This window comes from Mixophyes fleayi, chromosome 2 (assembly GCF_038048845.1).
Source record: "Mixophyes fleayi isolate aMixFle1 chromosome 2, aMixFle1.hap1, whole genome shotgun sequence".
Lineage (NCBI taxonomy): Eukaryota > Metazoa > Chordata > Amphibia > Anura > Limnodynastidae > Mixophyes > Mixophyes fleayi.
The window spans coordinates 288746888-288774056 of record NC_134403.1 but is presented as its reverse complement, the minus strand read 5'-3'; the positions used below and the strand labels follow the sequence as shown (position 1 = coordinate 288774056).

The 27169-nt window shown below is 40.0% G+C and overlaps 1 long non-coding RNA gene across 2 annotated transcripts; it reads right to left on the bottom strand.

The window, feature by feature from the left end:
* Positions 1 to 813: 813 nt before the first annotated feature.
* LOC142139070 (uncharacterized) lies at positions 814 to 20869 on the bottom strand. 2 transcript variants are annotated; one of them, XR_012688158.1, is made up of 4 exons: positions 20813 to 20869; positions 2616 to 2700; positions 1089 to 1380; positions 814 to 997 (listed from the first exon to the last, which is right to left on the bottom strand). It is a non-coding gene; the product is annotated as an uncharacterized LOC142139070 (long non-coding RNA). The 2 variants fall into 2 exon arrangements; XR_012688157.1 differs by having other exon boundaries at positions 814 to 1380.
* Between the last annotated feature and the right edge of the window lie 6300 nt (positions 20870 to 27169).

The window sequence follows — 27169 nt, the reverse complement described above, 5'->3', positions numbered from 1 at the left end:
TTAGAAATATTCAAAGCCTTATCTTTGTGAGAATAAGGAAAAGTGGGAGTTTGGGCTAAGAGCTGAGCCAGTGTACAGCTTACTTCAACTGCCGTCTGCATGCCACTTTTACAGCATGGAATTGGGGTGAGTTAGAGATGCAGTGGAGGAGAGGGAGCTGGTAAACGCCTAGGGCCTGATGATTTCACGATTATCTATTATAAGTCTTTGAAAGATAAATTGGCGTCACTTCTATTGGAGAAATGTAATGCTGACCAATTTCCCTTCTTGAATCAATCCTTAAGCTGGGTACACACTACAGAGTTTTCGACCAATAAGCGGCTCAACCAGCCGACATATGACCGCTCGTTCGAAAGTCGGGTCAGTGTGTGTAGGGACACTATGATCGAAAGTCTGCCCAAATGGAAGATTGTCGCCTCATTTGGTTGGTCGTACCATTTAATATTTTCGTTCCAATCTCCATTCCATTGTGTAGTGTGTATAAATATCCGACTGATCCACAACAATCCTCCGATACTTCCTTGACCTGGGGCTTCGTTGGGGGCATGTGTATGTAAATTTGTGATGCCTGCACCAGTCCCACATGGTGCGTTATCCGCACATGTCTGGTTGCAGACCATTACATTTGTGTAAAGCACTTGTGTTATGTAACCCATTGCATCTATATTGGGAACCTATTCATATTTACCCTTTATAAACTTATACCTTTCTAAACTATTAAACTTATAAAGTCATATTAACGTTTATTAACTAATAAATGTAAAATACCCAGAATAAACCACACAGTGTTAATGCAACAGTTTTATTGCAGGAAAAAGTACAACAAATTTTATTGCAGAATATGACAAGTCAAAAAAATAGTATTACACTTTAAAGGTGCTAGTGGTTTGTGGCAGAACAGTTCCAAACCAGATACACATTTCAACAATATTTTTCACAAGGTTTTTAATTTTTTTCTTAATGTCGCTTGAGTTTATATTCCCTTTGATTTCTTTACCTACTTAACAAGGAAATAAAAAATGTTTACCATAAAACTTCTATATATCTGTAATCTATATCCAACACCAGAAATAGTCTCATTTGCTCACCTTGCACACTGCTCGAGATCAGTTTATGATGTAGTCCCTCTGGCACAATCGCAATAATAGTGGACTTAACCTCCCTATATTCTGGAAATCAGGCACCATTTTGGTTATTATAATGGTACAGGTATGCACCCAAAGGATTTATTTGTCTACTATTTATTTGTTCACTGAAATACCTTTGGGTATAACGTTATATCTTGGTATTCAATATCAATTGTTTCTTGTTTGATAACAGGCGTTACATTAGTGGCATCAGGGGTATCTAAATAAGCCTTCTCACCGTTAATTCTTCGTTCTGACAAAATAAAATCTATGTTACAAATCAGGCGTTTGCATTGCTTCGTGTGAAATGAGAATGAAATACATAAAGTCCTTCAAACATGTGCTACTCGTTTTTTTTTAATGTCGTAGTCATACTGGTCCAGTACTTTTACCATCTCCACCTCTCTTGGGCTCATTGGCTTTGCTCTTTGTTCTTCTTGAGGATCTCCCTCCCCCACCTTAACTTTTTCAACATTTTTTGTCCCTTCCAGCACCATCTCTGCAAGAGAGGCTCCTCCGTAATTTTATACACTCAGACATGGCCGTTCATTTCTGCTGTGGACCAATTAGCGATGATGCCCGCAGAGAATGGAGCAATTGGGTGATGCCTATTCATGTATAATAACCTTGTGTATGGAGATTTTGGGATATAACTTTAACCCATACAGGACCATTACATACAAAGGGATTTTATTATTAGCAAATAATTATTGCATTGCACTTTACAAGTTAAATGTTTTTTCTAAATTTTATGTATGGTAATAAACTTCTATTTTATAGGAATGAATGAAGAGTCAGTGTAGTCTTCTCTTTTTATGCGGTTTTGGGTGTTAACTATAGTGAAAGCTCTACCACTTTATGCTAATGTCTTTGGTATATTGTTACATGCCCTGCAAATGTTGGTTCAGTGTGTATGACATTAAAATCATTGCTCACGACAACATGGCTGTAAAAAGTTGCCAACTGGACGGCCGCTCTTCCCTTTATCGTCTAAAACAAGGACCATCGATCGGATGTAAAATCTCTTTCCCTGCTGATCTTTTTCCTCTATATGGAAGCCCTTGTTTTGTCAATAAGAATGAACCCTGATATTACGGGGCTCAAACTAAAGGATAAAGAATATAAATTTGGTGTCACTACCCAATTTGCTGAATGAATTCACAGAATTCGGTACAGTATCTAATTTTAAAGTGAATTACCCCAAGTTAGTGGCTCTAAACTTTACCACACCACCCCAAGTGGTAGAGGGTCTGCAACATGCCTTCCCCTTTGTATGGTATAAATTCCATATCAAATATTTGGGAGTGTATATCACAAATGATTTAAATCTTTTGCTGGTTCATTCCTTGCTGCTGTTAACCAAACTCTGTAAGAAGTTACATAATTGAAAATCTAAGAACTTCATCTGGATAGGGAGGATTAATTTTCCCAAAATGAATTCACTGCCTAAAATACTATATTTTCTTCAGACACTGCCTATGCACATACCTCTCAAGTGGTTCTTGGACATCCAAACAATGATATGGGATTTCATTTGTGGGGGTAGACGGCCTCATCTGAAGTTAGAACTACTCTATAGAACAAAACACAGAGAAGGTCTTCAATTCCTTGATAACTTTGGCTATTATTAAGCCACTTTGTTAAATAGGATACTAGAATGTACTAGGGATGTGACTGCAAGGCAATGGATAAAGATTGAGGAGCAATCCTTACAGGCCCCAGTTAGCATCATACCATGGACCTCCACTTTACCAACACTTTCACGTTCTTCCATCTCCCCCACTCTTGCTTGCTGGAAAAACGCAGATACCGGAAACTTATTTCATCAATGTTCCCCACCTCATCTTTCATAGCGAATATTTAGTTCCCACTGGGGCTAGATCTCATTGCCTTTAGAAACTGACTGGAGGCAGAGATCTTTCTGTTCGAGCAGCTGGTGAGTTCTAATGAAGTGCACCCTTTTAGCAAACTCCAAGCGAAATGGAACCTCCCCCTCATAGAGGAATGGAAACACTTACAACTCCACCACTTTCTAGATGTAAAAGGTTTCCTTGCTGAACTCAGCAGAAACCTTACGCCATTTGAGTAATTATTCTCTGGCCCTTACAATTCCTCTCATTCAATTTTGAAATTATACAAACTAATACTTGAAGATTTGCACAATTCAGTTCCATGGTATACTAAAGCCTTGGAGACGGATCTTGGACACAAAATCGTGGAGGACAAGTGCACAAATATTTTTCAGATGACATATGCTAGTTCCCCAAGCATGTGCATGGTTGAAACACAATTTAAATTGCTCTCTAGATAGTAAAAGTGTCCTGATACCGTGAACAGGATGAACATAGGGGTAACTAATTTATGCTGGAGATGCCTTATAAAACTGGGCAACCCGGTTAATATTTGGTGGGGCTGTCTTTAAAACCCTTCTGGGACACTGTTGCATCTGTCTAGTTTGATCTTTGGTAAAGGTGTTCCTGATGATCCGCTTTCTTGGCTCCTGAATTGGTCAAAGATACCAGTCTCCAAATATAAAAAAATCCTTTAAAACATCTTAGCAATGCCGATTGGTTTTCCAAAATAGATTTCTTTATGGATATGGATGTCATCACTGACAGGTGACAGGCGACAATGATGAATCTTTTCATTATACCTGTTTTCAATGGTTAGATTTCAAGGACTCTGCACTCTACAGTGCTAACTTCTCTCCTCCCACCAGTTCAGCTGCTTTTACCCATCTGATAGTTCGGCATGTGAGATATACAGCTGATAGTGTTCTACGTAATGCCCTCCTGCTTGCTCCCTTCTGCTTGCTAAATAGAATAGAATTGGCTCATACACTATATGGCCACGCCAGTTAATTATTGAATTGAGGTGTTTCAATCTGACCCATTGCCAGAGGTGTATAAAACCAAGCACCTAGTCATTCAGTGATACAAATGGGTCATTCTAAAAAGCTCAGTGACTTCAAGCATGATACTGTGACAGGATGCCATCTTTGCAATAAGACAGTTCGTGAAATTTCATCCCTGCTGGATATTCCACAGTCAACTGTAAGCGATATTATTAGAAAGTGAAAGCGTTTAGGAACAAAAGCAACTCAGCCACGAAGCGGAAGACCACGTAAAATCACAGAGCGAGGTCAATGACTTCTAAGGCGCATGGTGCATAAAAGTCGCCAAAGCTCTGCTATAGCTGAAGAGTTCCAGAATTCCACTGGCATTAATATAAGCAGAAAAACTGTGCAGCGGGAGCTTAATGAAATGGGTTTCCATGGCCGAGCAGCTGCATTGAAGCCTCACATCACCAAGACCAACGCCATGCGTCGGATGGAGTGATGTAAAGCACACCGACACTGGACTGTGGAGCACAGTGGAAAGGTGTTCTGTGAAGTGACAAATCACACTTCTCTGTTTGGCAGTCAGATGGGCGAGCCTGGGTTTGGCAGATGCCGTGAGAACGTTACCTGCCTAACTGCATTATGCCAACTGTGAAGTTTGGAGGAGGAGGGATAATGGTATTGAGCTGTTTTTCAGGGTTTGGACTAGGCCCCCTTATCTCCAATGAAAGGCAATCTTAACCCTTCAGCATACCAAGTCATTTTGAATAATGCTATGCTTCCAACTTTGTGGCAATAGTTCGGGGAAGGCCCTTTTATATTCCACCATTATTGTGCCCCAGTGCGCAAAGCAAGAACTACAAAGACATGGTTTGATGAGTTTGATATGGAAGAACTTGACTGGCCCGCACAAAGCCCTGACCTCAACCCCATTGAACACCTTTGGTATAAACTGGAACGGAGATTGTGAGCCAGGTCTTCTTGTCCAACATCAGTGCCTGACCTCATAAATGCTCTACAGAATGAATGGGCACAAATTCCCACAGAAACACTCCAACATCTTGTGGAAAGCCTTCCAAAAATAGTGGAAGCTGTTATCACTGGAAAAGGGGAATCATTCCATATTAAAGTATATGTTTGTCTACAATGTCATTACAGTCCCTGTTGGTGTAATGGTCAAGTGTCCGAATACTTTTGTCAATATAGTGTATGTTATATAGAAAACATATCCAGGTGAACTGGCTCTTATTTGACATTTTCTCTCCTTGAACCATTCCACCGCAGATATATTAAGCTTTGTTGTTTGCCCTCCCCTCTCGTTTTGTCCTTCTTGTTTGCCCTCCTGTTCTGCCTGTTTACTTTTCTAGCCAATTGTTTTATGAGGTTTAACAAATAGGGTTAATAATAGTTTATAATACAGCAACATTTTTATTTGCATGCTGAATTATGAGTACCCTATATATCTGTTTGCTATTACTGTATGCACTGATTTGTTTTGAAAACCAATAAAGTTTTCACTCAAAAAAAAAATTCCTATGTGAAAAAATTATTTTTGGAAATAATAAAGCATTTTTTTCATTAATTTTGTCTGAAGGATTGTGGTGGTGCTTGTACTGCTGAGATCCTTGTTAAATAGGCTTCCCTGTGTAAAGTTAGCAGTGATGAAACCGTCAACATAGACAAAGAAAGGTCTTAAAGACTAGTAGCTGTTTTATTTCTATGTTGCCTTGGGCTTTGTCAGCAATAACTGTTCATTACACTTGAGCTTCATATGAGGATTCATTGGAACCGATTAGTTTTTATGTAATTCAGTCAATAAAGGGTATAAGTATTTCTTTTATACTGGTTTTTGCTTATTAATAGAATCATTTATTATATGAATTTAGATTTATTTTTTTAAATAGTTGAGTTTTATTCAAGGTTGAACATTTGTATGTACAGTTACAGGACAGTATATAAAAAACAAAACAGATAAAAAAAAAAAAAGTCAAACATGAACCGAGTGAATAGTATAAACAAATATAACAGAAACACACAACATGCACCATTTCCTTCAGAGCATATACGAAAATGTCAGCCAAGAATATTTTATGTTTTTATGTAGAGGGAGGGGGGTCAGGGAAAGGAGATGAAGGGGAGAAAGTAGTGGTGTGAAGCCCAGGGGATGGAGAAAAACGAAACATCCAGCAAGTAGCAGTTGAAGAGCTAAGTTCCAAAAACAATGCTAAGATGCAAAAGGTAAGTGCATATTATTATATATAGCCCAGGGTTCCCAGGTTTTGCAGAATGATCTTGCAGAGTTGTTTACAATGGTTGTTATGTATTCCATGATGTAAACATACCATACTCTAGTCACCACTGCAGTAAAAGAAGGAGGAGCGAGTGATTGTCTCTGCTGCCAGTTCGCGGTGGATTGGAAAAGTGTCATATGAGTTGGTGTTTTGTAATGTCAGGGGGAGCATGAATTTAGACTTTTTTTCATCATATAACAGAGTTATTTATCGGGTTTGTTCAGATACTAATTTATTTTCTTCTATTTTGTGTAAAGACAACAGTGACCCATTAATAGATAGAGAGAAGCCCTATCTGCGGTGAAAACACACATCTTCAAAAGAAATAGGCCTTTTCTGTTTAATAAATAGGCCTCAGTTACCAACTCTTTTTTATCAGCTACTGTTGCCATAGTTCCCATTATTATTATTAAATCTTTTAGCCTTATCATTTTAATCTCTTCATCAACATCTTCTTGTCCATCATCAATAACCCCCAAATTATAATTAAACCATTTTAATCATTAACTCCTTCATCATTCCCCTTATAATTAATTAGCTCCTGCCAATAATCAGTGCTTCAATCTCATCATAACAACCCCTTCAATCTATTATTATTATCCTTTACCGTTAAGGCACCATAAGATTTCCACAGCATCGTACACAATACAAACAGTAGACCATACAGGGAAAACTGAACAGAATGAGTAATACCATGACTTCAAAGGCTCTAGGCATAGCAATTATAGTGAAGTTGGAGCAGAAGAGTAGGTAGAGACAGGAGGGAAGAGGGCCCTTACTTCCTAAAGGGAGGGCAATTCAATAACATTAACCAATTTTTTTTAACTAACAAAGTAATGCTTTTTTCAGTTTACGCAGGCCATGCAGCCTACACAAATGATTGGCACCAAGGCATTGAATATGGCCCTTTCAGTAGATTGAATGGAGGTCTAATGTTTAATTGCATTGTGCGTAATTTGTTTATCTTTACAATAAATCTTTCAGTGATGAATATACCCTTTTATGTTTAACATGTTTCCCTACATCCTGCACTTCAATAATATGTTTCAATGATTGTTTAATGCTTGTTATAATTAATTAATAAGTAAATTAATAAGATTATAATTTCCCATTTTATGAAGTGCTGCCGAACATGTTGGCACTTTGTAAATTCTTAAATGAAAATTATTTAATAATAATGATAATAATATCACTGCAAGGTCTTTCTTCTTCATCTGTTTTGAACATTTATGAGGTTAAGGGGTGATTCATAGGGCTGCAAGCAGAAATGAGCAATGTTTTCATTGTGGTATTTTCACGGAAACATAGCTGCAGAGTTACTACTGAACTTTTGGCTAATTGAATCAGCCCCTAAGTGACCCTCACCTGAGACCTGATTTATTAACAAATGCAAAACGAATGTAATTTGCGTTTTTTTAACAAACACACGTACATGGGGCATACACACGACTTTATTCATCAAGGAACGAATCTGAAGAAATGTCTGTTAATGAATATGGGTCTAGGTCAGTGTTGGCTAACCTGTGACACTCCAGGTGTTGTGTAACTACAAGTTCCAGCATGCTTTGCCAATATATAGCAGCTTATTGCTGGAAGGGCATGCTGGGACTTGTAGTTTCACAATACCTGGAGTGTCACAGGTTAGCCAACACTGGTCTAGGTTCACTCTGCTCTAACAGACAATACGCTGTCCAATACATATGTGGAATATCAAGTGACAAAAAAATACAAAGAAAAAAACCCCAAAACTTCAGTTATCGGAACCTGTTAATAATATAGACAAAACAAACATTAAAAAAAATAATTTTTGTTCCCTCCCCCCATAGAATACATTTATTAGGATATTATTAATGTCTACTGTACATAAAATAATTTTTTACAGTTGCTCCTGATTGCAAACACATGTTCTAGCATGCACGCACAGCCGTCTTCACTACTAATCTCCACATACACCAGACCTGTAGGTGATGCTCATGATACAATTGAAAATCACGTATCACCCAGGGGCGGATCTAGGAAATTATTATACCCTGGGCGATGTAGGGGGGGGGGATTTAGGCCCCGCCCCCTTTCCGACACAATCAGAGCAGCCGGGCAGCACACTGTCACTGCTGAACGGACCTGCACAGTGTGTAGCTGTCGGCAGCAAGCCCCTGCTAGGGGGGGCGATCGCCCCCCCCCCGCCTCCCCACCCCTGGATCCGCCACTGGTATCACCTTTGAGATGCTCAAACATTGAATCATTCGCTGCTGTGTGCGCTCGAGCTTGGTACACCCTTACTGTACATTGACTACGTGCATACACCCATTACCCTTCCCATTCTGCAATATTGAAACTAACCCACCAAACTTCAATTATTCAGACTTCAATATTAGTTGCATCTGCTCTTGTTTGCTTTCACCTACAAATTAATCAATGTACTGTGAGACATTCCACTTGTTGGAGATACATGCCAAGTAATCAGTTGTGCATAAATTTTCAGCCTTTGCAAGTGAGTGCAACTTAAACCATTAGTTTACTTTACACATTTACTTTGCTATGATTGATGGGCGGTAATATAGTTTGTAGCTTCCCTGCATATGTTTATTTTTGCGTATATATTGAAAAAGAAATGTCACATGTCCCTCTTAAAAGTTAATGAGGTTTATTTACTTGCTGACAATGTAATTGCTCCACAGTAAATAAGAAAATTGCTTTCATGTGTCTATCTTGATTTAAACAGATGAAAGCTAATTACAGATTGATATGTTTTAGTGCAGATTTGCACCTATCTTTGAGTATGGTTAATACATGTTCATGTTTCCTGGGGACAGTCCCTTTTTAGGGAATCGGCTCTTGGGAAATGACTTTCCTGGAGGATTCTCTGCAAGCCAGGTTTTTAATATAAGGTGTGCAATGCATGGCCTCAAACAATTCTCGCCTCCACTGGACCCTAACTGTTGTCAGCAGAGTCAGCAGCTGCACTTGTGCACTGATTCACTGTACCACAATCATTCATCTCTGAATTAGAGAGTGGGGCTTCCCTCAGATGCCTCTACTGCCCGGAATTTCCATTCCATGGTCATTAAAGACTATGAATTGTCTTGAATGACCTCAAAAAATCTTTAGACAGTGTGAAGGCAACAGTAGGATGTTCTTCGCTTTCAGATAAATGCTGGGGATAAAGTACTGAGGTATGTATGGCAAGTAATTGAAAGGGATCTCTGTGCAATATATGGGGGATCTCTGCAGTATATATTCAGTAGTTGGGGGTCAGGAGAACTCTCTGTGCAATAAATGAACATCAATTGTGGAGTGATCATTTATGCAGTATATGGCTGACAATAATTAGTTTATCTTTGTGCAATACATAGGTGTGTACAGAACATTTCATTAGTGTGTGAACCCAGGGAAATCTGGAGAGGAATACTCTGCGCAAAGGAGGGGGTGTGTCTTCCACCGCCCAGGGGGATGAAAATATTGAACATTGCCAAATGGTTACAATAGTCATCAAATAAGCACTTTCTGCTGTGTCCGATGGAGGAGGGTTCAAAGGACCATTAATAGTGATGCTGCTACTGCATTCACAGTGGCTGTGTAGCGAGCTGCTGAAGTGGGAATGAAAAAAAAGTCATAAATGGTCAACATGCCCTTCAGACCTCTGCACATGCCCCTTACTGGTATGGCCCACGACCTCCAAGATGAGCTTTTAGTACAGTTAGAGTAGAGATCCTCATCTTTTGCAGCCGCCTTTCCCGTAGAGCTTTATGTGCTCACAGGTACTCAGATGCTCCCAGGTCTTAAGCTCAGAGTAGTAAAAGCTCATCAAAGATGGCCGTAGAGCAGATGGAACCGAGGTGCTAGCCCAGACTGGAGTGGGTGGTCAGTGGCAGGCCGAGGTCAGGAGTCTGAAGCAAACAGGTAAATCGATATCCAAGCAAGGATCAGGGACACAGGCAAAACAGCAAAGTCCAGAATATAAGCCAAGAGGTCAGAGCGACAGGCAAACAGTCAAGGTCCAAAGTACAAGCAAGGGTCACAACAGTAGATCATGTAGACAGGAATCAAACCGCAGGTCAGCACAGCACAGGACTGGAAACACTATAACCATCAGGGAGGCTAAGCCCTCCCTGAGTCAAACACAGAAGGTAGCCAATCAGGGTCCTGCCCTATAACTATCCCACCGCGGCTCGTAACACTTACATACCCATCAGCCTCCCGACATGCCATCAAGTCTCCCCACAAGCCCATCAGCCATCCCTTCCATGCCCATCTTACATCTCCACATGCCCCGTACAAACCTCTACATATGCCCTTTACAGACATCTCACACCTCTCTACTTACCACACTCTTTACCACTGGAGCCCATGTAGAGGAAAGAGAGTACACTACGCTCTCTCCTGCCCTAACTTGACAAAGTTCCCTGATGCTCCGATCTGCACACCGAGCCACATATTAAATTGAATGCGCAGGCCACTACTGCATTGGTATGTGCCTCGGCACACCCGCATGCCTATAGTGCAATATATGACTTACAATGGCTATGGTATCTCATTGCAAAATATGACTGGCAATGGGAGGCTTCTCTGTGCAGTGTATGGGTGGCAATGGGGGAGGGGGGGTGTACCCTGCACACATAAATTAGAGGTGAATCGTTATATTCCTCTATGTCATGTTTTTATGTGTTGTAAATCTTTAATTTTGAGTCTCTGAAATTATTTGTGAACTAGATAGTTTATTTAAAATTACTGTAGTCCTCCAGTATACAGTTCTGATGTATCTCAAATTAAAAAAGGCACCAATACTTAGAACCAAATATTAATGTATTTAAATAGAGATTTTGAAAACCCATTTATTTTTTCACGGGAGACACTTGGGGGCAGAGCCGTAACGAGGCCGATGCAGGCGGTGCCGCCGCCCCGGGCGCAGTCCCAAGGGGGCGCAGTGGCCGCCCGCACCGACTTCTGTGTGAGGAGTGAAAAGAAAAAAAATAAAATTAAACAGACCTCAGATTCAGACTGCCGGCCGCCCGGCGCATCCAAGATGGCGGCCGGCACCCGGCTCCACCCCTTCTGAACTCTGCCCTCTGCCTCAGCGTCTGATGTCATGACGTTGCTAGGCAGCAGAGGAGCAGAGAAGCAGAGAGGAGCCAGGCAGCGACGGCTGGACAGGAGGTAAGTTTCAAAGCAGGGGAAGGGGGATGTAAGCTGCAATTATGGAGGAGATGTAAGCTGCAATTATGGAGGAGATGTAAGCTGCAATTATGGAGGGGAGGGGGGGATGTAAGCTGCAATTATGGATGGAGGCAAGGGGGGGGGGGAATGTAAGCTGCAATTATGGATGGAGGCAAGGGGAGGGGGGAATGTAAGCTGCAATTATGGATGGAGGCAAGGGGGGGGGAATGTAAGCTGAAATTATGGAGGGAGGCAGGGGGGGAATGTAAGCTGCAATTATGGAGGGGGGGAGGGGATGTATGCTGCTATTAGGGAGGGGGGAATGTGTGCTGCTATTAGGGAGGGGGGGAATGTGTGCTGCTATTAGGGAGGGGAGGAATGTGTGCTGCATCTTGCTATTATGGAGGGGGGGATGCTGCTATGCTTTATGAGGGATGGGGGGTATGCTGCCATAATGTGTGAGGGAAGGGGGGTATGTATTAATATAATGTGTGATATGAGGGTAGGGAGGTTGGGTGTCTTAGTACATGGGTGGGAGGTAGGCTATTAATTTAATGGTGACGTTTAGGCGGGGCTAATTATTTAATGGGTACTAGTTTATTTGTGGGGTGCTGGTGGGTCAATTTAATTTATTGATGGGGCTTTTTAATTTAATGGTGGGGTCTATTAATTTCAGGTGAGGTATTTATCTGTATTGCAGTCACAAGAATGCTCTCTGTATAGTATGGTGGTCATAGGAATGCTCTCTGTATGGTATGGAGGTCACAGGAATGCTCTCTGTATAGTATGGCGGTCACAGGAATGCTTTCTGTATTGTATGGTGATCATAGGAATGCTCTCTGTATTGTATGGTGATCATAGGAATCCTCTCTGTATAGTATGGTGGTCATAGGAATGCTCTCTGTATTGTATGGTGATCATAGGAATCCTCTCTGTATAGTATGGTGGTCATAGGAATGCTCTCTGTATTGTATGGTGATCATAGGAATCCTCTCTGTATAGTATGGCGGTCACAGGAATGCTCTCTGTAAGGTATGGCGGTCACAGGAATGCTCTCTGTATAGTATGGCGGTCACAGGAATGCTCTCTGTATTGTATGGTGATCATAGGAATGCTCTCTGTATTGTATGGTGATCATAGGAATCCTCTCTGTATAGTATGGTGGTCATAGGAATGCTCTCTGTATTGTATGGTGATCATAGGAATCCTCTCTGTATAGTATGGTGGTCATAGGAATGCTCTCTGTATTGTATGGTGATCATAGGAATCCTCTCTGTATAGTATGGCGGTCACAGGAATGCTCTCTGTAAGGTATGGCGGTCACAGGAATGCTCTCTGTATAGTATGGCGGTCACAGGAATGCTCTCTGTAAGGTATGGCGGTCACAGGAATGCTCTCTGTAAGCTATGGCGGTCACAGGAATGCTCTCTGTAAGGTATGGCGGACACTAGGAGGCTCTTTATATTGTATGTGTGTGTGTATATATATATATTTTTATGTAAGTGCACATCCACATTATTTATGTAATAAATGTATTGCTATACAGCATTACACTATGTGAGTTTCTTCCTCTCCATTATCCTGAATACTACTGAGTATATATGAAGTGCCAGTTCCGGAACCTTTCAACATTGTATGAAGCATCTGCTATTCCCATGGGGTAATAAGGCTCAACTTGATTGGTGAAGATACCGATTATACCTACAGATAAGCTTTAAAGATCTTTTATCTGGTACGCATATTATATTGGCACGGCGCTGGTGTTCTAGAGTGGTTCCTCATTTCCTTCTTCCTGTTGATCCACTATTATTATCTGAGTGTCTATACCTATTTAGTGGTTAAGATTCTGACTTTTGGTACACCTTTCTGTATTTTTATATACAGTATTATACTATTTGGCGCCCCCTCCCATTTGTTTTGTGTTATATATATATATATATATATATATATATATATATATATTATATTTAGTGTGATGGTGACAAGGGGGCACAATGATAGAGATGGCTCCATGGCACGGTGTGATAAAGGAGAAACTGTTATGGAGAGCACAGTGGGATGAAGGGGCAGTGTGATACAGATGGTACCATTACATTTATGTTTTAATTTGTTTCAGTGAGTTTTATTTCAATAACCAATTAATTTTTTTATACAGCTAGCATGTGATAGCTGCATTTAAAGTACTTTGATTCTATGGAGGCTTATTACATAAAGATCCTTACAAAGCCAGACCAAGAATAATGGAGAGGGAGGGGGTTTCAGTGCGGTCTAGAACTTGTAAAGTGTTAGCCACGCCCCCACAGTAGGTTGACCACACCCACCCGACAATTGACACTCCCACTTAGATGGGGGGCGCCGGTTCCCTGTCTCGCCCAGGGCACTAAAATGGCTAGTTACGGCACTGCTTGGGGGTATATGTATTAAGCTGAGAGTTTTCCCGGTGGGTTTGAAAAACCAATCATATTCTATCTATCATTTATTTAGTGCATTCTACAAAAAAATAGCTAGAATCTGAATGGTTGCTATAGGTAACATCTCCAGTTTTCAAACATGCCTGAAAGCTCTCAGCTTGATACATTTACTCCTTGATCTTTCTGTCATTTCTCAAGCAGATGGGAAGGTCCATACATGGCCAATTTACAGAGTACTGTCTAAAACTTCCATTTAACAAAAAAATACAATGAAAATATTGCAGTTACCACCTTTTAGTTCAAGCACATTGTAATGACACAGAGATGCACTGTACCTCTCAGGTACAGGGGCTTACATCTAGTTGTCATGGCAGCTGTCTTTTAAGCCTATATAAGGCCATCTGGGTATGTCTCACAAGCCAGCCCTTGCTAGATGTAAGCCCGGGTATGTGGGAGGTGAGTGCATCTGATTTTAACTGCATTCTACTGGTGTTTAAAGTAGGGATGAGTGCACTCGGATTTATGAAATCCGAGCCCACCCGAACGTTGCGGATCCGAGTCGGATCCGAGACAGATCCGGGTATTGGCGCCAAATTTAAATGTGAAACTGAGGCTCTGACTCATAATCCCGTTGTCGGATCTCGCGATACTCGGATCCTATAAATTCCCCGCTAGTCGCCGCCATCTTCACTCGGGCATTGATCAGGGTAGAGGGAGGGTGTGTTAGGTGGTCCTCTGTGCTGTTTAGTTCTGTGCTGTGCTGTGCTGTGCTGTGCTGTGTTCTGCAGTATCAGTCCAGTGGTGCTGTGTGCTGTGCTCTGTCCTTCTGAGGTCAGTGGTGCTGCTGGGTCCTGTGCTGTGTCCTGTTCAGTCCAGTGGTGCTGTGTCCTGTGCTCTGTGCTTCTAAGGGCATAGTTATTTCCCCAATATTCCCCTGTGTTTAAAAAAATAAAAAAAAGTTTTTTTAAAAAATACCAAAAACTACTTTAATTTTTTTTAATTACCACAAAATTTGCACAACCAATCCTGCAGTATAAGCCCATTGGTACTGCAATATTACCAAGTTCACACATTCAGCAGTAAAAGTCCAGTGGTACTGCAATATTACAAAGTTTACACATTCTGCAGTATCAGTCCAGTGGTGCTGTGTCCTGTGCCTGTCCTGCTGAGTTCCGTAGTGCTGCTGGGTCCTGTGCCGTGTCCTGTTCAGTCCAGTGGTGCTGTGTCCTGTGCTCTGTGCTTCTAAGGGCATAGTTATTTCCCCATTATTCCCAAGTTTTTAAAAAATAAAAAAAAAGTAAAAAAAAATAAAAAATTTAAAAAAAAAAAAAAAATATAATAATTATAACCAAATTTGCAAAACCAATCCAGCAGTATAAGTCCATTGGTACTGCAATATTACAAAGTTCACACATTCTGCAGTATCAGTCCAGTGGTGCTGTGTCCTGTGCTCTGTCCTGCTGAGTTCCGTAGTGCTGCTGGGTCCTGTGCCGTGTCCTGTTCAGTCCAGTGGTGCTGTGTCCTGTGCTCTGTGCTTCTAAGGGCATAGTTATTTCCCCATTATTCCCAAGTTTTTAAAAAATAAAAAAAAAGTAAAAAAAAATAAAAAATTTAAAAAAAAAAAAAATATATAATAATTATAACCAAATTTGCAAAACCAATCCAGCAGTATAAGTCCATTGGTACTGCAATATTACAAAGTTCACACATTCTGCAGTATCAGTCCAGTGGTGCTGTGTCCTGTGCTCTGTCCTGCTGAGTTCCGTAGTGCTGCTGGGTCCTGTGCCGTGTCCTGTTCAGTCCAGTGGTGCTGTGTCCTGTGCTCTGTGCTTCTAAGGGCATAGTTATTTCCCCACTATTCCCAAGTTTTTTAAAAAGAAAAAAAAATAAAAAAAAATAAAATTTTTAAAAAAAAAAAAATATATAATAATTATAACCAAATTTGCAAAACCAATCCAGCAGTATAAGTCCATTGGTACTGCAATATTACCAAGTTCACACATTCTGCAGTATCTTGTGCTACATATAATGGAGACCAAAAATTTGGAGGATAAAGTAGGGAAAGATCAAGACCCACTTCCTCCTAATGCTGAAGCTGCTGCCACTAGTCATGACATAGACGATGAAATGCCATCAACGTCGTCTGGCAAGCACGATGCCCAGTCTCCTAGTACAGGGCATGTAAAATCCAAAAAGCCCAAGTTTTCAAAAAACAGCAAAAAAAGAAACTTAAAATCATCTGAGGAGAAACGTAAAGTTGGCAATATGCCAATTACGACAAGTAGTGGCAAGGAACGGCTTAGGCCCTGTCCCGTGTTCATGACTAGTGGTCCAGCTTCACCCAAGGATCTAAGCCCTCCTCCCCCCCCCTACAAAAAATTTAAGAGAGTTATGCTGTCAGCAACAACAACAAAACAGCAAAGAACTCTGCCTTCTAAACAGATGACATCACAAATCCCCAAGGCGAGTCCAAGGGTGTTGTTGGTTGTGAACCCTGACCTTCCCATCACTGTACGGGAAGAGGTGACTCCATCCAGCATTTGCAGCACGCCCTCTGCATATGCTGGAAGGATCACCCACAGTCCAGTTACAGATTTGGCTAATGAAGGTGTGAATGTTGTACACTGGGAGGAGGATATTGATGTAGCTGGCGCTGAGGAGGATGTTGATGATTATGATGCAGACAGATACCAAATTGCATTTCTCAATTTCTATTTATATTCTAGATTATATAACGGCTGAAAAGTTTTCTGTTTTACTCCTAGTGGAGAGGGGATCTGATGCAGACAGATACCAAACTGCCTTTGTCCATTTCTTTGTATATTTGAATTGCTAGTTCTACAGTCTATGCAGGCTGCTTTATTTATATTCAACTACAAGTGTAGGGCGGGGGGGGGGGGCATAGATAGCCACCAAAGTAACGTGGTCCATTTAATTTCACTTTCTAGCTCCACAGTCTGTGCAGCCTGCTTTTTTTTATCTTCAAAGTATTTATATTTACAAGCCTTGCAATCTAAATTAACTAGAGGTAGTGACGTGGTAGAACTCCAAAAGGCAGTTTGGAAGCCCCTGTACAAACTGGCTCTATTTTACCTGAGTTGTCCCCCCTCCAGTGTGTACTCGGAAAGAGTTTTTAGTGCAGCGGGGAACCTGGTCAGTGAGCGGCGAAGGAGGTTGCTTCCTCACAACGTTGAAAAAATGATGTTTATAAAAATGAATAATCAATTCCTCAATGAAGTACAGCACTGCCCTCCAGATACTACAGAGGGACCTGTGGTTGTGGAGTCCAGCGGGGACGAATTGATAATGTGTGATGAGGAGGAAGTACACACTGTAGGGGGAGAGGAATCAGAGGTTGAGGATGAGGACGACATCTTGCCTCAGTAGAGCCTGTTTAGTCTGTACAGGGAGAGATGAATAGCTTTTTTGGTGTGGGGGCCCAAACAAACCAATCATTTCAGCCAAAGTTGTTTGGTAGGCCCTGTCGCTGAAATGATTGGTTTGTTAAAGTGTGCATGTCCTATTTCAACAACATAAGGGTGGGTGTGAGGGCCCAAGGACAATTCCATCTTGGAACTTTTTTTTTGGCATTATATGACCAATCAACAGTCGTTTGCCATGTTCAAAAAGTAAAACCAAATTTTAAAAAATTCAAGAAATTAAACCAAAAGTAAAATGCCGTGTCATAATTTAAAACAAGAGTTTTTGACGTGCTCTAAAACTACTGTATTGTTGTTTATATTTGATAAACACTACACTTGAAAGCTTGAGTCTTTCAATAAAAAAGTAACTGTCCATTGCACGAATATTTGCAACAGGGACAATTTTAGGGTTAAGAAAGCCAACTAATAACACTTCGACGCTGTCTGTCTTTATAAACACTACACTTGGAAGTTGGAGGAGGTATTGTGGCCCCGGCACCAAATTTACTACCGGGGCCACTCCACTGTGCAGTCCATATTTAGGTGTATCAGATATTAAACAACGGTGACAGTTGATGCCCAATTTTTTAATTATATTGTGGCCTCGGTACCAAATTGTGTACCGGGGCCACCACACTACGCAGTCCAGATACTTGTTTGGTGGAATTCAGACCAGTTGAGGGTTTTATTATTATATTGTGGGGACCACTCTATCTATACCACACTACAACTCTATATACCACTCTATTTCATACTTTAATTCTATTTCATACTTTAATTCTATTTAATACTTTAATTCTATTTCATACTTTAATTCTATTTCATACTTTAATTCTATTACTAATTACCATAAAGAGGAACAAAATAAACCAATTTTACCAAAAGTATAATATGACTTAGACTTACAAACACTACACTTGAAAGATTGTGCCTTTAAATGAAAGTCAGTCTTCATTGCACGACTATGTGCAACAGGGACAGTTTTTTGGGTTTACAAAGTCAAACAATAACACTTTGACCCTGTCTGTCTGGGATCTCAATGACGAATTGTCTGTACCATGTTTGGAGGAGGTATTGTGGCCCCGGTATCAAATTGGGTACCGGGGCCACCCCACTATGCAGTCCAGATACTTGTTTGGTGGAATTCTGACACGTGGAGGGTTTTTTAATTATATTGTGGCCTCGGTACCAAATTGTGTACCGGGGCCACCACACTACGCAGTCAAGATAGATAGATGCGTATCATAGATAAAGTACATTCAGTGGTGTGGGGCAAATTGAAAAATATTCAAAATGCACTGACATTATCAAAAACAAGAGGTTGTCACACGCTAAAACTCCAACATGTATATGATGGAGAGGATGGAGGAGCAGCCGTATGTGTAGTGTAATGCAGACCTGTTGAAGGTTTTTTATATATTTTATTGTGGTGCCCAGTGCCCACTCCTCTACGCAGTCCAGGTACATTTATTGGTGCGATTCATAAAAGTTCAGGGTTTTTAAGATATTGTGGTGACCCACTCCTCTACGCAGTCCAGGTACATTTATTGGTGCGATTCATAAAAGTTCAGGGTTTTTAATATATTGTGGTGACCCACTCCTCTACGCAGTCCAGGTACATTTATTGGTGCGATTCATAAAAGTTCAGGGTTTTTAATATATATTGTGGTGACCCACTCCTCTACGCAGTCCAGGTACATTTATTGGTGCGATTCATAAAAGTTCTGGGTTTTTAAGATATTGTGGTGACCCACTCCTCTATGCAGTCCAGGTACATTTATTGGTGCGAATCATGAAAGTTCAGGGTTTTTAATATATATTGTGGTGACCCACTCCTCTACGCAGTCCAGGTACATTTATTGGTGCGATTCATAAAAGTTCAGGGTTTTTAAGATATTGTGGTGACCCACTCCTCTACGCAGTCCAGGTACATTTATTGGTGCGATTCATAAAAGTTCAGGGTTTTTAATATATTGTGGTGACCCACTCCTCTACGCAGTCCAGGTACATTTATTGGTGCGATTCATAAAAGTTCAGGGTTTTTAATATATATTGTGGTGACCCACTCCTCTACGCAGTCCAGGTACATTTATTGGTGCGATTCATAAAAGTTCTGGGTTTTTAAGATATTGTGGTGACCCACTCCTCTACGCAGTCCAGGTACATTTATTGGTGCGAATCATAAAAGTTCAGGGTTTTTAATATTTATTGTGGTGACCCACTCCTCTACGCAGTCCAGGTACATTTATTGGTGCGATTCATAAAAGTTCAGGGTTTTTAATATATATTGTGGTGACCCACTCCTCTACGCAGTCCAGGTACATTTATTGGTGCGATTCATAAAAGTTCAGGGTTTTTAATATATTGTGGTGACCCACTCCTCTACGCAGTCCAGGTACATTTATTGGTGCGAATCAAACAAGTTGATGGTTTTCTTATTATATATATTGTGGTGACCCACTCCTCTACGCAGTCCAGGTACATTTATTGGTGCGATTCATAAAAGTTCAGGGTTTTTAATATATATTGTGGTGACCCACTCCTCTACGCAGTCCAGGTACATTTATTGGTGCGATTCATAAAAGTTCAGGGTTTTTAATATATTGTGGTGACCCACTCCTCTACGCAGTCCAGGTACATTTATTGGTGCGAATCATAAAAGTTCAGGGTTTTTAATATATTGTGGTGACCCACTCCTCTACGCAGTCCAGAAAGATACCTTGTTGCAACGTTTTGGACTAATAACTATATTGTGAGGTGTTCAGAATACACTGTAAATTAGTGGAAATGCTTGTTATTGAATGTTATTGAGGTTAATAATAGCCTAGGAGTGAAAATAAGCCCAAAAACTTGATTTTTAAACTTTTTATGTTTTTTTGCAAAAAAATCCGAATCCAAAACCTTAAATCCGAACCGAGACCTTTCGTCAAGTGTTTTGCGAGACAAATCCGAACCTCAAAAATAACGAAAATCCGGATCCAAAACACAAAACACGAGACCTCAAAAGTCGCCGGTGCACATCCCTAGTTTAAAGCATATAGGTCAGAGTAGGACCTACATACAATGAGGTGCCCTTGACACTGAGATGCAGGCTTAAATTAATTGATCACAGAAGAAATATTATATTTGCTGCATTATATGTAGCCTAATAGCATATGTGTGTTTCACTAAGAAACCAAATTAACAAACATTCTTGTGCTTATAACCTGGTTATGCTTATGTGGGTGTATGTATGCACATGAAAGAGGTGCAGAGATGGACGTATCTTTAGATGCCTCTGACTCAGTATATAAGAGTAAATACGCTATTTTTGTGGGTGACTTTCTTTTAGCATAAATTAAGTTTTTATAAATTACTTTCAACACACATCCAACTCAGCATCAGGCCTTATATCTTTAGTATATAACCTCTAATGAGTGGTAATACAGTGGGAAATGAAACTTTGTCCTTTCTGAGACCACAATAAAAACTATAAAAATAATCAAGCAAGAAAATAAATCAGATACTGTTTTAAGAAAGAAATGTTATATTGTTGGCAAACTGCTTCTGCAGCTATGTGGGATTGTACCTTGTTGTGGGTAAAGCTGGTCTTGTGTACTTGCTTCTTTCTGTGAATGCCTCAGACACAATTTCCCCAAACAAAGCTGTTTTATTCCGTAAAGGTCACTGTTCCAGGCATTTCCCTTTATTCAAACAGCTGACTTATTTACAGTTCAAGAAAGAGGAAATTCTGTCAAACAAACTAATGTTGTCATATATGAGTCAGGTTACACCACATTTCATTTAGACATACAATAGAAAGCATACTTTTATTATGATTAAACGGGGACAAAATGCATACCTCCAAGGGGTATATTAACTAAACTGCGGGTCTGAAAGATTGGAGATGTTGCCTATAGCAACCAATCAGATTCTAGCTGTCATTTTGTAAAATGCACTAAATAAATGCTAACTAGAATCTGATTGGTTGCTATTGGCGACATCTCCACTTTTTCAAACCCGCAGTTTAGTAAATGTACCTCCAAATGTTTCAAATAGGGGAACATTTAACACTTGTTATAAAAAAGAATCATAGAAACATGAACACACCCAGGGGAGGGCAGGCAAATTTTAGCCCAGGGGCCAAGATTCGACTCAGCAGCCTATTAGGAACGTTTTAAAAGAAAAAAATGCAGATGGTCCAGTGACCCAGCCCAAGGTAGCCCACTATGGGACCGGCACGGGGGGGCAAATGTCCCCCTGCCCCCCAGCCCAGCCAGACCCCAAAAAGAGGTGTGGCCTATGCGAAAATGGACTTTTATTCATTGGAATGTGGGCATGGTTGGGCATATTCCTCACGGCGTGGAGTGATGAGTGACATTGTTTGGAAGGATCAGAGTGGGATTTATTTTCTCCTGATTTAGATTTTTTAAATGTTGGTAGGTATGTGTATTTGACTTAAAGTAGGGATAGTTTGAAAGAAGATAGGGACAAAAAGTTTTCAAATCCAATCAATTGCCAACAGATGTAAGTTATCTAAATCTTGCATGTTTCAAGAAGCCTACATGAAGCAATAAAAGATGCTATGTTATTATATGTGGTCTTTTAACACAGAATTTAGCAAATATGCACATAACTGATGTTTTTTGTACATATAACTTATAAGCAAAATATTGTGTGAAAAGCCTTCCTGGCTTGTCTGTATTGCTATGCTTTCTTGCAGCACAACTTAACTGCCTCTTTTGACCTATAATATTTTGACCAGGATATCATTCACCAGCAAGTAGTCATAACATATACATTCAGGTCATCCTGAGGAAACCTTTAGCAGATCTGTTTATTTGCTTATAGTCCTCTCATCCCATTATATGACTATGCTTATCATAGAGCTTCTGGTGATTGTATTTTTGAAGCCAGGATGACTTATTATAGATAAGATCCATTAACTTACATAAGTAATAACTGTCAACATAACATGGTATGTTAGGGTTTCTTGTTCTTTCATTTTCATATGATACATTTTGTTATTTGGTGTTTTCAGTTGTCATATAATGTGGACCCGCTCATCTGATAAAACTGATATGCACATAAACCCCGCATTTGTCTATTAATGCATTTTGCTCTGGATATGGACGGCAGCGAGAGTGTTTAAGTCTAGGAATGAGCATGAAGAGCTATTACCTGAGTGACAGAAGGCCATCTTCACTGTCAATGAGAAGCAACTGACCTTACTAGTATAAGGCCTTATGTTTTAACATTGCTAATGACAAGAATTAAGGCTCTTACCCACTATTGTTTAAACAGAATGACAGAAAAAAAATTATTAAGCAATTAATATTACCTGTCAATATTGTCATTTATATATTTTAAAAAAATGTGTTTTTATTTTATTTTATGTTTTCCTTTGGAAAAATATGTTTTATGCCGTTCTTAATGTCCACCATACATAAATCTTTACAATTGCTCCTGACTGCAAACACATGTTTTTGCATACATACTCCATAGCCATCAGCACTAGTATTCAGAACTTAAACTAGCCCCCCAGTTGGAGCAAGAGATTCAGCAGAAAACCAGCGTGCTTCCGTGTGCACCTGAGTTTGATTTGGACTTGGCTGAATCTGAACACCCTTATTGTATTTTACCTACGTGAATCCCAATCTCATTCACTTTCCTACATCGTAGGCTGTAGTATGCGTCTTTGCGCTCGGAGGTGACTTCGGATATGGTTGCGTTCTGTTGCATTACATCCGGTTCTGAGCATATGCAGTGTATTTTGTGCTGACGATACGCACGCATTTGTGGGATACGCTCCTTAATAACTCAGGTCCTACATGTCTAAACCCCATTGAAATGAATAGAGATGCAAATAAAATGCTTTTTGGATGAATGTGTAAATGCATAACGTTTTTATGCATTTTCGCTTCACAGCAATTTAAAGGCATTGTCCATGCAAATACTGTATGTAATATAATACTGTGATGGGTTGCAAGAATTGTCATTCATTTTTCAGCCTTGTGGTTGGAAAACAACATTTAGGGCTAGATTTACTAAGCTGCGGGTTTGAAAAAGTGGGGATGTTGCCTATAGCAACCAATCAGCTTCTAGCTGTCATTTTGTAGAAGGTACTAAATAAATGAAAGCTACAATCTGATTGGTTGCTATAGGCAACATCTCCACTTTTTCAAACCCGCAGCTTAGTAAATCTAGCCCTTAAACTTAACAGTTTCTCTAAATCTCTAAAGGTTTTCATATACACCTTGAATCTGATGGATATTAAGTCTGATCTGTGTGATTTTGCCACACACGTTTGACTTGTGTTTGACTGTACAGAAGGTAGATACAGCCACACTGCTAGTGAATGGGCACCTTAATGATTAAGGGGTCCTGTAGCATAACAAATTCATTAAAATTATAGATTATTTACAAGTTAGTAGACAGGTTCATTGCATATGTGCTGGTTATTAAATGTATACTGTACTGACAAAACCAAATATATCGCAGCTTTAGTGTTAAAAGATACATACATCGTATAATACATCATATATTTTCCGGTTCAGTGTAAATATTCTGTGTAATTTGAGAGTATGGTGATGGAACAATTTCATTGCTTAAACAAGGAATGTAGCAGTTCTTTGTAACATTTTGCACAAAGTATTAAATTAAGTTCAAGGTATGTAGATTTTTTTCTAAATATAGAACCCTGGCTCCAAAACATATCTAATGTGCACTCAAGGCAGAGGCAGAGAAAACAGTGATTTGTGATAAATGAGTGGCTATTTACATGTATGGGGCCAGGGCCTTATTAACGGTTCCAGCTGCCCTAGGCTAATTCACCGGTTAACCCCACCCCACCACCCACCACCAATGTGTGATATATATATATATATATATATATATATATATATGCACCAAGTGAAAATTTAGAATAGTTTTACAGCGAAGGCAGTAGAAGTGGAGGTATGGCATAACACCGTCCATCAACCAGCCCACTTCGACCACTATACATATTATTATTATTTAAATACACACAAATCCTTTGCTGCTGCTGTTCATAGTAACCTTGCACACTGCTCAACAAGCTATACAAAAGAAACCTCCAGACAGAACAGTGCTGTGAGAAAACCCTATATATATATATATATATATATATATATATATACATACGCGTAATTGTAAATTATTACTTAATACATAAACACTTCATTCTGCAACCATATTAAAATGTCATTACAGTAAAATTCTGCATTCAAAGTTGTGAAAGTTGGACAAATTGTGCCGTTCTCTCTTACCGATTTTGTCAGTTGTCTGGCTTCTTGAAACTTGGAGTCCTGTATTGAAAATGTGCTAAATTTGTATTATAGTGCAAAATGTTAACAAATCCTGAATGATACAAACACAACACTCCATTATGACCAAATAAAACAACTCCCTAGTACAGGCATATATAGACAATAAAATATCTGAAAATTATTTATAATCATATACTAAAATCTACCAGCCCCGTCTGTCAAGTATTTAGTATTCTAGTGACCTGAGACCACAGAGAGCATCCATGACACTGCCACACAATACAGAGATCATGCCCCCTAAGCCAATTCATCACCCCCAGCCAATTCATTAACCATTCCCCCAGCCAATTCATAAGCCCCCCTGTAGCCAATGCATCACTTTCCCAGCCAATTCATCAGCTCCCCCAGCCAATTAATTAATCCCCCCAGCCAATTAGTCTCCCTTCCTGTCAATTCATTAACCCCCCTAGCCAATTCATCACCACCAGCCAAATTCATTAATCATTCCTAAAAAACAATTCATCACCCAACGCCAAAGCCAATTAATTAAACTCACAGCCAATTCCTTAGCCCCCTAGCCAATTCATTAACCGCCCAGCCAATTCATTAACCACCCAGCTAATTCATTAACCCCCTAGCCAATTCATTATCCCCCATCCAATTTATTAACTGCCCAGCCAATTCATTAACCCCCTAGCCAATTCATCATCCCCCAGCCAATACATTAACTGCCCAGCTAATTCATTAAACCCCTGCATCCAATTCATCACCCCCCCTCCTCCAACCATCAAGAAGTTGCCATTTAATAACTCCCCCTCCCCTCTCCCCAATCATCTCCCCCCTACACAGCCACTGTATCACCTCCTCCTCCCACCTGATATTTAACAAACAGCACTTACTTTGCTCTCTTCTGGTACTCTTCTCTCCAGGCTCTTCTTTCTTCTTGACAGGCAACTAACAGTAAATCCGATGATGTTAGCTGCCCTGTCAGTGAAGGTGCAGTCTGTGTGCCTAGTGTGGTCACGTGATATGTGATAATCTCACTAGACCACACTAAGTAGCGTACCACAGCTGTACTCGCAGGGCAGTTAACACACTAACAAAAAAAAGTATGTTAAAGTGTGCTGGCGCTGTGACCCCTCAGGACCAAGCACCACAGGCTGCAGCCTTATCAGCCTAATGGTTGAGCAAGCCCTGTACAGGGACTTGTGTAATAAATTGGTCCTATGGTCACAAATGTGCTGTACCTAATGGGTCCCAATCAGATATACTCAATCAGATCTTCTAAAGGTGGCAAAACACAAGCTGATCCTTCCTTTCTACGGAGAGTCGACAGTCTTATAATTCAATTTAACCACCTGTTGGCTAGTAAGATCACTCCGGCTTTATTGTGTCCTGTTTCTGTGGTCTGCACATGACATCTTCCAACTACATTTTCTGCCATTCCTAGTAATGATGCTATCAATTTTAATAGGATCATTTTATAACCTCAAGGTAATTTTGGGCCCACACATATGGGGCCAATTGACCAATTTTAGCTGTAATTTTGCAGCATATGTAACCAATACCACACCTTCCAACATTGGCCTCCTCTGTAATCAGAAATGGCACATGACCATGCTGCTTTGGCCATACCACATGGGGGCAAGTCACATGCCTGAGACACATGCCTAGAGGTCCAGTCCCCCTAAAAAACCCTTGATTGCCACAAACACCAATTGCATGTGTGGCACCATGGTGAACGGAGACATAATCCCAATATATGAAGTCAGGACAAAAGTGGCAACTATCATGATGGTGGGAAAGTCCCCTTAAATGGGATAGTTGGGAAGTATGCAATAGAGTAATGACAGTTATAATTTGATTGCTTGATATGGATTACCAAATATTTGTCCTCATTGCTCTTTGTTAGTAAGTTATGATAATGGGCCTGATTAATTGAGGAAAGAAAGGCAAAAAATTGAATAAGTTTTCTCCTGGACAAAACCATGTTACAAAGCAAGGGGTGCAAATTAGTTTATTATTTTGCACATAAGTTAAATACTGGCTGTTTTTTCATGTAGCACACAAATACTTCATAGCTTTATTTGTACACTGAAATTTAAAGTTGATCTAAGACATGCCCTATTCAACTATAAATCTGTCCCCAAATTTTAAATTTACCTCCACCTCCAATGCAACATGGTTTTGCCCAGGTGCAAAGTTACAATTTTTTTTGCTTTACTTTCCCTAATGAATAAGGCCCAATGTCCATAGTAAAAGGTGTGTGTTGTGTTTGGGAGTTAGAATTGATCCTGATCCCTTTAAATACAGTCACTATAAATGTCCTGTTTCCTCATTCAGGGACTCATTTAGAGGTGGACGCTTATTTACTACTTGCATTCATATGTATGCAGAGTGATAAGAATCTTGCAATGCGAACAACTTAAAAAGAGTATTACTTACGTCATTCATTTAAAATCCAAAGTTTTTCTAATGAAGCATAGTTGTGAGGGTCAGTTTTAGTGACATCTATATGAAGTAGGCACAAACAGGGTTTGACCGTGAGCAGCATCCACCAATAATTTATTTTAAAATATTTACTCTCTTCTAGTCAAAGTAATTTTATATGTGGTGAGGGGCAGTCTTTATTAAGCATGCAAAAAAACGTGTTTTGT